General features: G+C 33.3%; 1 protein-coding gene across 1 annotated transcript in view; it reads left to right on the forward strand.

The window, feature by feature from the left end:
- TACR3 (tachykinin receptor 3) overlaps positions 1–14,606 on the forward strand; it is a gene marked incomplete at its 5' end in the record, with an annotated part of 68,301 nt that overhangs the window by 11,167 nt on the left and 42,528 nt on the right. The window lies entirely within an intron of this gene.

The raw sequence follows: 14,606 nt of genomic DNA on the forward strand, positions 1-14,606 counted from the left end.
GAATTTACATGCTCCAAACTGATTTCCTGATTTTCCTCTGAAATTTACTCCTCCTACAATCTTCTGAGGTCAAAAATCTGAACCTCAGGTCAGAACTCTTGGAAGTATTCTCACTCACCTCTTCTTTCATACTCTATGTCCAATCAATCAGAAAATCTAATCACTTTTACTTTCAAAATATATGTAGAATCTAATCACTCCTTAAGATGCCTATTGTTGCCTCCCTAGTGTAAGTCAATATCATTTCTCACCTAACTGGTTTCCCTATCCCTGCTTTTGTTCCCCTTTGGTTTGTTCTCAATGCACCAATCAGAGAGATTCTGTAATGAGTCAGATAATATATCCCCTCTACAAATCCTCCAATGGCACCTCAGTTCTCTCAGGGTAGAAATCAAAGTTCCTATAATGGTCTATAAGAATTTATAGTAACTGGTTCTTTGTTACTCTCCAACCTTATCTCCTACTACTTATACTCCACTGCTCTGCTCCACCATCACTGGATTCCTCTGTTACATCAATATACTAAGTGTGTTTCCACCTCAGGATCTTACACTCTGTGTGAAACACTCTTACTCCAGACACATTGTTCATTACCTGTACTACTTCTGGACCCTAACTACTCTATTTGAAATTGCTTTAAATTTTTCTTTACCACATGTATCACCTTCTAAAATACTATATAATTAGCTCATCTGCAATGTTTATTGTTTTTTGTATGTCTGCCCTACTGGATTCTAAGTTCCACGAGGACAAGTTCCATGAGGACCTGTGTCTCAACTGAGTAAATAAAGAATAGATATAGAGTCTATGGTAACTGGGAACACATAGCAGGGGAAAGCACATTTATAGTGTTAGAGCAGAAAAACACAGAAATGTAGAAGCATTTTTTAAGTTCCTTATTTTATAGAAGTATAGAAAATATCTCCTAATAAATGGGCTATGAGTAGTTACTATTTAAATAAAAACAAAACATTTAAGATATCCTATGCAACCTAATATGTGATTATCATATTAAACTGAATCATCTATAAAGAAAAAGATTAGGAGATTTTCAAATGAGGATAGGAAACAATTTTGAAGAAATTAAAAACTCACAAATTGAGTGTTTATGTTGAATAAGTACTATTAATCACAATTCAGAATTCTTAGATGAATAAACTTACTGAATTTAAAAGACGTCACAGTGCCATATGTATTGATTTTTATACCTTCAAATTAAATAAATATATGAAGGCCGTTTTCCCCATTAAGTTAACTACATGGTATAAAATAAATTCAAAACTCTTAAACTTACATCATGTTTTCATTAACTTAAAATGTTTTACTCCTAAAATAAAAATATTTTCAATATCTCTTCAACAAAGATTTACATAAGCTAAATTTCATGTTGAAGCCTGTGGTATTTCACAAATAAACTAGTGTGATAATATTTTTTAAATAACAGATTACAGTGCTTTCCTATGTAAGAAATTACTGACAATCCCCATTGACCAGTCACAAAACCACTGATGAGACTGTCTTTAATGAACAAGAATGAAACTGAATAAGGTCTCCTTAGAAACATATAAAAGGACACCATTTTAAGTTTTAGTAGCTCAAAAATAGAACACATATGCCAAAGAACACACACACACATAACCAATTCTATGCATGCACAATTCAATACACGCAATCCTTGCTTTGAACAAATTTCAGTTACCAAGATTATTTATTTATATAACACCAGTCCCCTCAACAGCATGGCTCAAGTTTTTCTTACCATGTCACATTATAAAGTAAAAAATTAGCTTCTAGCTCTTAAGCTCTCATGAATCACTCCACAAATAACAGATGTACTTCATAGTCAGTGACCAATCATATTCCTATTTTTCAAAATCTGTTACTGATTGGTCACCGATTATCTTAGTCAGTTCATGTACAGACAGCAAAGCACATAGTTGCATTGCCTCATTGTCTTTCAATGATAAACTCAAATGACACCTTAGAAAAATGGCTAATCAAGAGAAGGACTTGCCAACAAAGAGGAAGAAATAGAAAGTGATAACACTGAAAGTGAAATGCAAATCCAGTATAGGTGAAGATGAAGAAGAATAGCTGAATAAGGGAATGTTGACAGTCACTTTACAAGAGACTCTAAGTATGCAGCCAGAGGAAATTAGTGAAGGTGAATTTATCAACATGAATGAGGAAAATAATAGTGACAAATGATGAAGATGTCCCAGAGGAAGAGAACTGGCAAAAATCTTCATATGAAAAAAAAAAACTCTCAGATATTTCACCACTTTCAAAGTTCAAGGATAAAATGTTGGAAGCTGATTCAAACTCACAAAGGAGTACAATGCTTTTCCAAGGTATAGAAAACATGTTGGCTCTGTATATGTTACATGAAAGAATAAAGTAAACACTATTCAAACTACTCATGATACCTTTACATTTTTTTCTAAGACTTTATTTTTAGAGCAATTTTTGGTTAACAGCAAAATTGAGGGAAGGTACAGAGATTTCCTATGTATCCTCTGCCCCCCACACTTGCATAGCCTCCCTGTTATCAACATCTCCCACCAGAGTGGTACATTTTTTACCACTGATGAACCTAACTGACTCATCATAATCACCCAAAGTCCATAGTTTACATTAGGCTTCACTCTTGGTGTTGTACATTCAATGTATTTAGGCAAATATGTAATGTCATGTAACCATCATTATTGCCTCCTCCAGAGTATTTTCACTCCCCTGAAAATTCTCTGTGCTTTGCCTATTCAACCCTATTCCCTTGAACCCCTAGCAAATACTGATCTTTTTACTGTGTCCATAGTTTTGTCTTTTCCATAATCACATAGTTAGAATCAAACAGTATGTAGCCTTTTCAGATTGACTTCTTTCACTTAGTAATATGGATTTAAGATTTGTTGATGTTTTTTCATGGCTTGATACTAGATTTCTTTTTAGCAGTGAATAATATTTCATTATCTGATGTATTGGGTTGGCCAAACAGTTGGTTTGGTTAGTGAATACATTGTTCAATAAAGTTATTCGTGAAAATGAAAAATGTGTCTTTTATTTTTACTTTAAACCAAACGAACTTTTTGGCCAAACCAATACCATAGTTTATTTATTCATTCATCTAATGAAGAACATCCTGGTTGCTTTCAAGTTTTTGGTAATTATGAATGAAGCTGCAGTAAACATCTTTGTGCAGGGTTTTGTTTTATTTTTGTTGTTGTTATTTTGGTTTTTTGTGTGGTTTTTTTTTTGTTTGTTTTGTTTTGTGGACATGAATCTTCAACTCTATTTGGTAAATACCAAGGAGCATATCTGTTGCTGGATCATATGGTAATAGTATGTTTAGTTTTTTAAGAAGCAGCCAAACTGTCTTCCAAAGTGGCTGAACCATTTTGCATTCCCATTAGCAATGTATGAGAGTTTCTGTTGCTTCACATCATTTCCAGCACCTGGTGTTATGGATTTTCACCATTCTATAGGTGTGTAGTGGTATCTCATTGTTGTTTTAATTTGCATTTACCTGGTGATGTATGATGTGGAGCATCTTTTTGTATGCTTATTTACTATCTGCATATCTTCTTTGGTGAGGTGTCTGTTAAGGTTTTTGGAACCTTTTGGGAACCTTATACATATGTTAAATCTTTTGTAGTTGTCCCACAGTCCTTGGATATTCTCTTCCATTTTTTCAGCCTTTGTTTTCTTTGCTTTTCAGTATTTATGGATTCTACTTATATATACTCTAGCTCAGAGGTTCTTTCTTCAGTCATGCTCAATCTACTAATAAACCCATCAAAGGCATTCTTCATTTCTGTTGCAGTGTTTTTCAACTCTAGCACTTCTTTTGGTTCTTTCTCTCTTAGGATTTCCATCTCTCTTCTTACATCGCCCAGCTATTCTTACATGCTGTCTGCTTTATCAGTTAGAGCCCTTAGGATATTAATCCAGTTAATCCAGTTAGCCCTTAGGATATTAACCCAGTATGATAATTCCAACATCCCTTCTATGCCTGGTTCTGATGCTTGCTTCATCTCTTCAGGTTTTGTTTTTTGTTTTGTCTTTTGATAGCTGGACATGATGTTCTGGGTAAAAGGAACTGCTCTAAATAGACTGTTAGTAATGTGGTGGTGAGGTACGGAAGAAGGGGAAGCATTCTAGAGTCCTATAATTAGGTCTCAGTCATTTAGTGAGCCTATGCCTCTGTTCTGTGAACTTCACAAGTGTTTCCCATTTTTTTCCCTCCCTTTATTTTTAAAAAAATTTTATTGGAGTAAAGTTGATTTACAATGTTGTGTTAGTTTCTGCTGTACAGCAAAGTGATACATATATCCACTCTTTTTTAGATTCTTTTTCTGTATAGGTCATTACAGAGTATTGAGTAGAGTTCCCTGTGCTATACAGTAGGTCCTTATTAGTTATCTGTTTTACATATAGTATAGTGTATGTATATCAATCCTAATCTCCCAATTTATCCCTCCCCTGCTCTTTCCCCCCGGATAACCATAAGTTTGTTTTTTACTTCTTCTTAACAATGACTGCCCTCAGAGGAAACTAGTTGGTCAGAGTTTAATCTGCTGGGGTATTATCGGAGTCTAACTGTCCTGAGGGAAGGATATATTCCAGTCCAGCTGCATCAGCCTTCCACTTGGAAGAAGGGAAATAGTCAACTCTAACCTACTCTAGACATCTGTCCCATTTAAAGGGAGAGAAACATATGTGTTAAGAATAGTCTCTGATGTGTTTAAAAAGTCCTTTTCCCCTTCATCCTGCTAGAAGCATGAGGGGGTGTTTCTCTGATATATACAGTGGGATCATGGTCCAGTTCCTGGAAGTAACTCACAGTATTGTGAGAGGCCTCTGCTATATTTCCAAAATGTGTATTTAATAATCTGAGGGGAAAATGTAACATTCTATAAAGCAGGACAAAATTATTCTTCCACAATTTTACTTTGTAGAAAGATCTAAATGTTCGTATGCTTCCTCATTACTCTTTTATTCTGTTGTTAATTTACTTGTAGAAACCTGGACAATCGTTCTGCCTTTGCTGTAACCTGTTCCATACAACTCATCCTGAGTTTCATTACCTTTGAGTAGTAATTTCCATTTATCTTCTATTTGGATATGTTTAATTTGTTAATTTTTCCATTTGCTAATTTTTAGGGGAGAACATTCTAAAGGGTTCATTCAGTAAAAACAAAAAAAGATGAAGAACTACAAGCAACATATACGTTTCAAAATAAATGGAAAGAATTGTTGACATAATGAATGCTCCTCTATAATTACATCACATTTGTTATGTTCAAATCTTTTTTTATCTTTACTAGTTGTTGTTGTTGTTGTTTTGTCTTCTATCAGTTATTGAGAAAAGTGTGATAGTCCAACTATGATTGGGAATGTATTTCTCATTTTAGTTTTGTCCATTTTGCTTTGTATATCTTGAAGCAATATTTATACAAATCTAGGACTGTTATGCTTTCCTATGAATTTATCCCTTTTATCATTATGAAATGTCCCTCTTTACATTTAGTAACACCTCATGCCTTAAAGCCTAATTTTTGTGATGTTTTTTGAATTTTATTTTTATACAGCAGGTTCTTATTAGTTATCTATTTTATACATATTAGTATATATATGTCAATCTCAATCTCCCAATTCATCCCACCACCCACCCCCAGCTTTCCACCCTTGCTGTCCATATGTTTGTTCTCTACCATCTGTGTCTCTATTTCTGCCTTGCAAACCAGTTCATCTGTACCATTTTTCTAGATTCCACATATATGCATTAATATACAATATTTGTTTTTCTCTTTCTGACTTACTTCACTCTATATGACAGTCTCTAGCCAATCTTTTCTTTGGTTAGTGTTTACATGGTAACCCCTTTCACACAAACATTTTAACACCAAGAATGTCTAATATGATTAGAAGTCACAAATTTGATCCCATGATGTGTGGAAATGTAAATTTTAATTACATAACTTTATTTATTTTTTAAGTTAACATATACTAAAATTGACTTTAATTGATGTACAGATTTAGGATTTTTAATGCATGAATCTATTCATGCAACAGTCAACACCATCAGGACACAGAACAATTTCATTACTCCAAACAAACTCCATCATGCTATACCTTTGTATTCATACCCGCTCTCTGCCCTAAAACCTGGGAAGCACTGATTTATCTTTCTCCACTGTAGTCTGGTCTTTTCGGGAAAATATCATATTAATGTAATCATACAATATGTGAACTTTGAGACTGGCTATTTTCACTCACCATAACATCTCTGAGATCTAAGTTGTTGAGTGTATCAAAAGTTTGCTCGTTTTTTATTGCTGAGGGTATTCTTTGTATGGAGGCACCAAAGTTTATTTGTTCATCCACCCTTTGCAGGATATTTTGGTTGTTTCTAGTTTTGAACAATTATGATCTATTCATAGATCATAAACATCCATTAAAGATTTTTGTGTGAAAACAAGTTTTCATTTCTCTAGAGTAAATAAGTAGGAGTGGGATTACTGGGTCATTTGGTAAATGTATATTTAACTTTATAAGAAATTGTGGAACTGCTTTCCACAGTGGCTATACTATGTTGTATTCATACCAACAGTGTATGAATGTTCTACTTGTTCCAGATCTTCACCAGCAATTGGTATTGTCAGTATTTTTGTTTTAATTTTAGCCATTTTAATGTGTATCTTGATGTACTTTTAATTCACATTTCATTAATGGATATTTATATTAGACAAGTTTCATGTGCTTATTTGTCATTAATGCATCTTCTTTGATGAAGTGCCTATTCAAGCCATTTGCCCATTTTTAAATTGGATTGTTTTCTTACTATTAAGATTTTATTTTTAACAGCTTTATTGAGTTATAATTTACATACCATAAAATATACTCATTTTAGGTGTATGATTTAATGATATTTAGTAAGTTTTTAGTTACGTAACCATCAACACAATTTAATTTTAGAACATTTCCATTACCTCAAAAAGAAACCCCACTTCCAATTTTGTAGTCACTCCCCATTCTACGTGCAGCCCTAGACAACCACTAAGCTATTTTCTCCTGCTACAGATTTGACTTTTCTGGAATTTGATATAAATGGAATCATTTTATATCACATATAGTCTTTTGCATAGACTTCAAATTGTTTTCTCTGTTTTCAACTGGGTTATATGTCTTCTTGTTAAATAGTGAGAGTTATTGTGTATTTTGAACACAAGTCCTTTACTGGACATATTATTTGCAAATATTTCCTCCTTGTCTGTGGTTTGTCATTTTACTTTCTTCATTGCATATTTGAAAAGCAAAAATTTTTAATCTTCATGAAGTACAACATATCATTTTTCTCTTTTATTGTTTGTGCTTTTGTAGTCAGTTCTAAAAAATCATTAGCTATCCCAAGGTTGTGAAAATTCACTTCTATGTTTTTTTCTGATAGTTTTATAGTTTTAGATCCCACATTTATATGTGATACGTTTGGAGATTATTTTTATGTGTGGTGTGAGATAACTGAATAATTTATCTTTTTGTATGTGGATACCTAATTGTCCTAGCACTGTTTGTTGAAAAAATACAATTTACCCCCATTAAATTGCCTTGGCACAGTTGTCAAAAATCAATTGAACATAAATGTAAGTGTTTATTTCCAGATTCTTGATATTTTTGCTTCACTAATCTACATGTCTATTTTTATGCCAGTACTACACTGTCTCGATTACTGTAGCCCTGTAATAAATTTTGAAATATGGAAAGTATAAGTCTTTCAACTTTGTTTTTATTATTCAAATTTTTTTGACTATTCTAGAAGGTCTGTACTTCCAAATTATTTTTAAGATCAGTTTTTTAAATTCTGGAATTAGAATAGGAAGTTTTATAAGGATTCTGTTGAATTTTTCAGTCAACTTGGAAAGCATTGTCAGCTTAACAATATTGAGTCTTCCAATCCATGATCATGGACTGTCTCTCCATTTATTGAGGTCTTCTTTAATTTGTTTTAACAATGCACTGTAGTTTTCAATGTATGTCTCAATTCTTTTATTAAATTTCTTCCTATATTTATTAAATTATTTTTGGTGCTACTGAATAGACTTTTTGAAGTTCATTTTTAGATTCTTCATAACTAGTATATAGAAATACAATTCATTGAACTTGTATTCTGTGATCTTGCTGAACTTATTAATTCTAATGGTTTTGGGGTTTTGTGGGTTCCTTAGGAAGATCATTTCGTCTGCTAATAAAAACAGTATTAGTAATAAAGACAATATTCCCGTTGTAATAAAGACAGTATTCCTGTTGAATACTGTCAGTAATAAATACAGTATTCCTGTTGAATCTGGATGCTTTTTATTTCTTTTCTTTCTTTCTTGTTTTGTAGTTGTTATTGTTGCTGTTGTTTGCTGTTTTTTTCATATCTGATTTTTCTCTTTAATTATATTTTCATGATATCTTATTAAGGTAATTTGAGCACAAATAATTCAATGATAGAAAATGACAGAAAAACAATTTAAAAATTCACCTCCATTCATTCATTAATTTAGTCATACAATAAATATGTATCAGGTGCCAAATATGTGCAGTCATTATCCTAGATGCTATGAATATATTTATTATCTAAGTATATATCCAAGAATATATTATTATCCCAGTTTAGAGGTTATCTATACCTTCTTTCTTCCATTTGCACAGTTAAATAAGCATTTACATCATCACAACTTAAATACCTGAAGATTGGGTACTCCTTCTGCTTGATGGACAACATCATCTTTCTGACTTTAAGGATAACAGAGTGGAACTGCCACAGGCCACTTCAAAAAGTAGTTTAATATGGTATAGGCCATATAAAACAAACTTGAAGGAAATTAATTCCTAGTGCACCCAAAGAACTTACAGAGTCTCCAAGTATAACATTGAACATTTCTATTTAATCATTGAACCACTGAGCACTAGTTGCCCTGACTGTTGTTACATAGAAGACCTTAGTACTCTCCATACAAGAAATTCTTCTGAAAGGAGAGATTTGAAAGAGAAATAACCTATAATGCACTACCCTGATGGAACAGTTTCTGTTGAAAAGTTATAACAATATCAAAAGAAGTTTTGGGGTTTTTTTAATCCTTAGATCAGAATTTTGGTGTGAACTTATTTTTCTTTCTACTCTGATCACAACTAGCTAAGAACCAAATTAAATAAGTTATCTTTGTTCATTTTTGTCTCGAGCTTACCACAGCAACTTTTTTTAAATTCTCAAGTGTTAATTTCATTTTATTCAATATAGTTTTAGAGTGATTTGGGTTGAATGTCTACTGTGCCTGATATTACCTAAGTCTTCTTGAAAACATTGTCTTATGTAATGTCATTTTAACCTCATAATCATACTCTACACCATGTTTATTATTCCCATTTAGCAAAGTTAAGAAAACTATTCCTTTTAAAAATTGTGTATACGCTGAAGTTTTTATTTGTAAACAATTATTCACCCATCGATCTGTCTAAATATTCAAAGCTATTTGCAGTCACTATTCAACAATGATGTTAACTACTATAGATACTTTGTTAGGTGCTACAGAACATAGAGAAGAATAAATCGTATCTCCAATGAGCTAAAATCATTATGAGCATAATGCTGTTGCAGCACTGAGGAGGTAAAAACTAACTGCACAGAGAGAGGGAAAGAATCTACAGTGATCAACGTGTAATCTGAGTGGAAATTAAAGGATGGTTAGAAGTTTTCCAGTCATAGAACTTTAGAATAACATATGAAGCAAAAGAAAAATCACTTCAGCAAGGAAACTAGCATGTGAAAAACATGAAATTATTATCTGAGCTGGATAATGTCCAGTTTTCAGTTCATATCTACTCACTATCTATTCCACTCTTTTTTTTCTGCCCCTGCCCACCAGGCTGACTACTTCTGTAGACTGACTGTATCAATAGGGTCCCTCACTCTTGGGTCTCTTCTTGGCTTTTCCTAATGGGAGACCTCTGGAGGGGATGGGAAGAAGGAGAGCGCCTTTGGGATATATCTACCATTCTTGCCTTTCAGGATTGCTGCAAATTGGCTAAGTCTCCAACTGTATACATATCTCTTACCAAGTGCTCCTTCCTAGGGCTTCATCTCCTTACTTCAGATTATAGGATCCTGAATTTACAGACTAAAGCAATGTCTACTGTGGCCAGAAGAAAACTTGAAAACAGTAAAATCTATATTATTTCAGGCAAATATTACTTAATATAATCAACTAAACATCTGAAGACTGCACTCTCTCTTTAGACCAAAAAGTTTAAATGTATATAAGCATGTAAAGATCCAGAAACAGAGCTTAATAAAAATGTTACCAAAAGGAAAAATTATACCATATACCAAGAACAATTACAAAATGGAAAGGCTTACTGAGAGTAGTAAAGTTATGTCAAAAAATTCTGTCTTGCAAAAGACATCATCTTTTTGATGACCCCTTCAATTATGTCAGGAAAAGAAGTACATGGTAAAGGACATTGGTCCTGTATTAGAGTGAAAAGGAAAACTAATAAAAGATGGCATTTTAATGTGAGCTTCTGATGGATATTCCTGAGAATTTCTTCCTCTATGAAAGACAACAAAAAGTGACTTTAAAACTTGTTTAGGTGATATGCTAATTGGAAGAGTAAAGAATCCAATCTTAGCTATTCTTTGTGAAACAGTCAGACTAAGGAGACTCTAACGTATTTGAGAATCTATTTGGTGGGGAAGAATGGTAATGAGAAGCTTAGACAAACACCCAGGAAAATCTAGTGTGATCATATCAAAGATATATATTTCTTTAAAGGAAGAATAAAGTACTGACACTCATTTGAGAGAGATTGTATCCTGGGTTTGATCATTTCTTCTCAAGGTCCAGAGGGTATTTATTTGACCCTAAGGATCCATTTTCTTCATGCCTACTGTTGAGCAAATTATTATTCCAGGAGAGAGTCACAGAATAGGAAACGTTGATGTCACAGTGAATTCCTAATCACCAATTTCAAATTGGTCTTCAGCAGTGCCTGGAAGTTCTAGTTACCTCTTTGGTCAACTGGCTCTCCCCTTCTACAATATTTCAACATTTCTTTATTTTCCTCAATCATTAATGTAATTCAATCTCCAGTGGTAATACTCTATTCCAAGCAGCAATCATCTCTCACCCAAACCAAAACAATAATGAGGTAACTTATCTCCCTCCTTCCATTCTTTCGCTCCTTCAGTCCATTCTCCAGACTAAAATCTGATTACTCTCCCCTCCTGATTGAATCACCTCAATTACTTTCCAAAGGACAAAATTCTATAACCTGAACTACAACTTCGTCTCAAATCACTTTCCCCCTTCACTTTCAGCATTTCAATTACATTAGCCCTTAGTTCCTCAAGTGCACAATGCACCCACACTTACCCATCAGATTGGTTTCCCAGGGCTACTGTAACAAACTAGCACAAACTGAGTAACAACAGAAATTTATGTCTCACATTTCTAGAAGCTAGAAGTCTGAAATCAAGGTGTAGGCAAGGGCCATGCTCCGTCTGAAACCTCTGAGGAAATTCTGCCTTGCTCCTTCCTAAGTTCTCATGGATTGCTGGCAGTCTTTGGCATTCCTTGGCTTGTAGATACATCACTCAATCCTCCATCTTCTTGTGGCAATCTCTGTGTGGTTCTCTGTTTCCAAAGTTCTCCTTTACACCTTATATTGAATTAGGGCCCATCGTAATGACCTCATTTTAACTTGATTACCTATATAAAACTCTATTTCCACATAAGGTCACCTTCTGTGATATTGGGTGTTAGGACTTAAATGTACCTTTTTTAGGGGGCACAATTCAACCCATAAAACCCCACCATTAACACAGGAGTTTTTCGCATGTTGTTTGTTCTCCCAGAAATATTTGCAATGCTCACCCTTCTGCTATGTTGCCTAGTCACCCTTTCAAGTTTCAACCCAGAATGCTTTTCTTAGGGAAGACTGATTCACAATCTAAATGTTTTCCCCAGTAAATGCACTCACACAGCCATAAGCATTGCCTTTGTAACACTTATTATATTTGTAATTTTATGTTTATTGGTGAGATTATTTGATTAGTATCTATCTACTTCACTAGCCTGTGAGTTCTGTGAAGGTCATTTTTTCTCATTGTTGTATTACTACAGTATCTGGGATACTACAGTAGACATCCAAGAAATGTTGGCTGAATGAATGAATAATAGATCAGACCAGAAATGACAAAAATGTCAGCTTGAAGTTTCAAAATTTCTACTTTCACTAAAGTGTTAGTTAGTGAGAACATAAATTGACTGTTTCCATACAATTCAAATAAAACAATATTCTACCTGTCAGGAAATAATTTCTCTAACATTAAACTAATTGACAAAAGAATCAATAAGAAATTTGTAGTTTATTTTGAATTGTCCATGCTGTAGTAGCTGTACAAGTCTCTAAACCTGCTCACATCACTCAACTTCTCATTACAGTCTCAAAAAATCAGCTGTCTAAATATTCAAATAGCATTCATAAATTTCCAGGCAAGCGAAAAAGCAAAGATTATGATAAGATTGAGGAATAGTCAGTTCAGTAAAACAAAATTTATTGATAAGTACCATGTCTGACTCTGGAAACACCATAGAGCAACAGTTCAATGTAATGAGAGAAATGCTATGGTGATTTATAGTCCATAGCAATGGGAACAGAAATGACCAATCACAATTACTGCCTTTATATATTTGACTTTCGTCTTTAATATTGCACATAAATGCTTTTGAATTTAGAGACAAGATGCGACTTCTGATTCTCTTCAAGGCATCTACCTTATATATTTTTCTTTCTCCCCCACAATTCCTTACACGAGTGGTTATATTCAAAGCCATAATCTGTACCTACGTAAACTTTGAGGATTGGCAGAACTGGTTTAGAATTCCAATTCTTACCATTTGGGACATTTTTAAACAATCTACTTAATCTTTAAGCCTCAGTTTTCTTTTCTGTAAAATAGAGATAATATTAGTTGATTTATTGAACTTTTCTGGATACTAAATATATATATATGTATATATATTGTGTGCAATGTTGTCTAGTCATGCTTATCAATCAATATATGTTGCTATTATTATCTTTACCAACATAAGCATGAGAGGTGAATTTTAAACAGTTTTCAGTTTCAAACATGTGTATTTTATTTTCTTTGTATGGTTCACTTTATTTCCCTAAACCAAGGTTCCATTTTATGATTATTTTTTTCATATCTAACATTCACTTTTGCCTAATAGTTGTCATACATAATAAATTAAGAGTACTTCCTTTAAGTAAATTACAACTAAAGTTAACATTATGAATAGTAGGTAGATAAGTTCCAATATATCTACTGAAGATCTAATTCTGCCTAATAGTTACAAAAGCAAAGAGCAGTAAACAAGTTAATGAATTATCCTTTTTTAAAAAATAGTTACATTCATAAGATTAATTTTTTTTGGTTTAAGTAATACTCATTCTTTGATAAAAATATTACCTATGAAAAATTTTCATACATAAAAATATATTTGAGAAACACAAAATGGCCAATAGTAAAAATAATACAATTAAATAATGTGTTTTATTGACAGAAATGCCAAAATATAATTCATTTGGTGTATGTTATTTTCTACTCTGAGTATTAGCCATAATTTGGCAATTAGCCATTTTATCCAATTTAAAACTGGAATTTAATTCTCCCAGACATATTCTTACTATTTTACCAAGTGAATAAAGCTTGACTTCTGTTACCATATTCAAACAGTTTCTAATTTCTCAAAAAGTTGCACTCTAGGGCTTCCCTGGTGGCGCAGTGGTTGAGAGTCCACCTGCCGATGCAGGGGACACGAGTTCGTGCCCCGGTCCGGGAGGATCCCACATGCCTCGGAGGGGCTGGGCCCGTGAGCCACGGCCGCTGAGCCTGCTCGTCCGGAGCCTGTGCTCCGCAACGCGAGAGGCCACAACAGTGAGAGGCCCGCGTACTGAAAAAAAAAAAAAAAAAGAAGTTGCACTCTAAAAATCATATGTAAATATTTTAAAGCCTTAAACATATTTTCCTATAACAATTATGTTATATATAGTTACATAGATAAATACTATGGAGATTTATATGATACAGTATGAATTCAATTTTAGAGGTAATAGGAAAGCATAGCCTCAGTCAAACTTGATTTATTCATCCTTATCTAAACCCTGAACTTGTCTACGGATGCTTTTAAATGGCTATCTTGACAATATCCTTCTGAGGGATTCCTTATTTTGTCAATCATGTAGACATTATCCATATTAGTTGTCTAGAATTTTCTTTTTAAAAAGTTAAACATACATAAGAAAAATGGAGGTCTTGGGGTACAGAATTCATATTTTTAAGCACTTAATACGCATCTTTCCAATTCCATCCAGCAGACATATGAGTTCTGATAATGTGTTAGGCACAGCAGCAAATAATCAATCCCTTTCACTTAGATTATTTCTATGGATCGTTACTTCACCACTAAGAGAGGGGTGTTCTTATTTCTATTTTAAAAATAATGGAGTTCAAAAAGTTAAATAAGTGAGAGGATAGGGTTTGAACCTTGATCTGCCTG

Source organism: Mesoplodon mirus (assembly GCF_964341445.2).
Source record: "Mesoplodon mirus genome assembly, chromosome: 2".
Taxonomy (NCBI): domain Eukaryota; kingdom Metazoa; phylum Chordata; class Mammalia; order Artiodactyla; family Ziphiidae; genus Mesoplodon; species Mesoplodon mirus.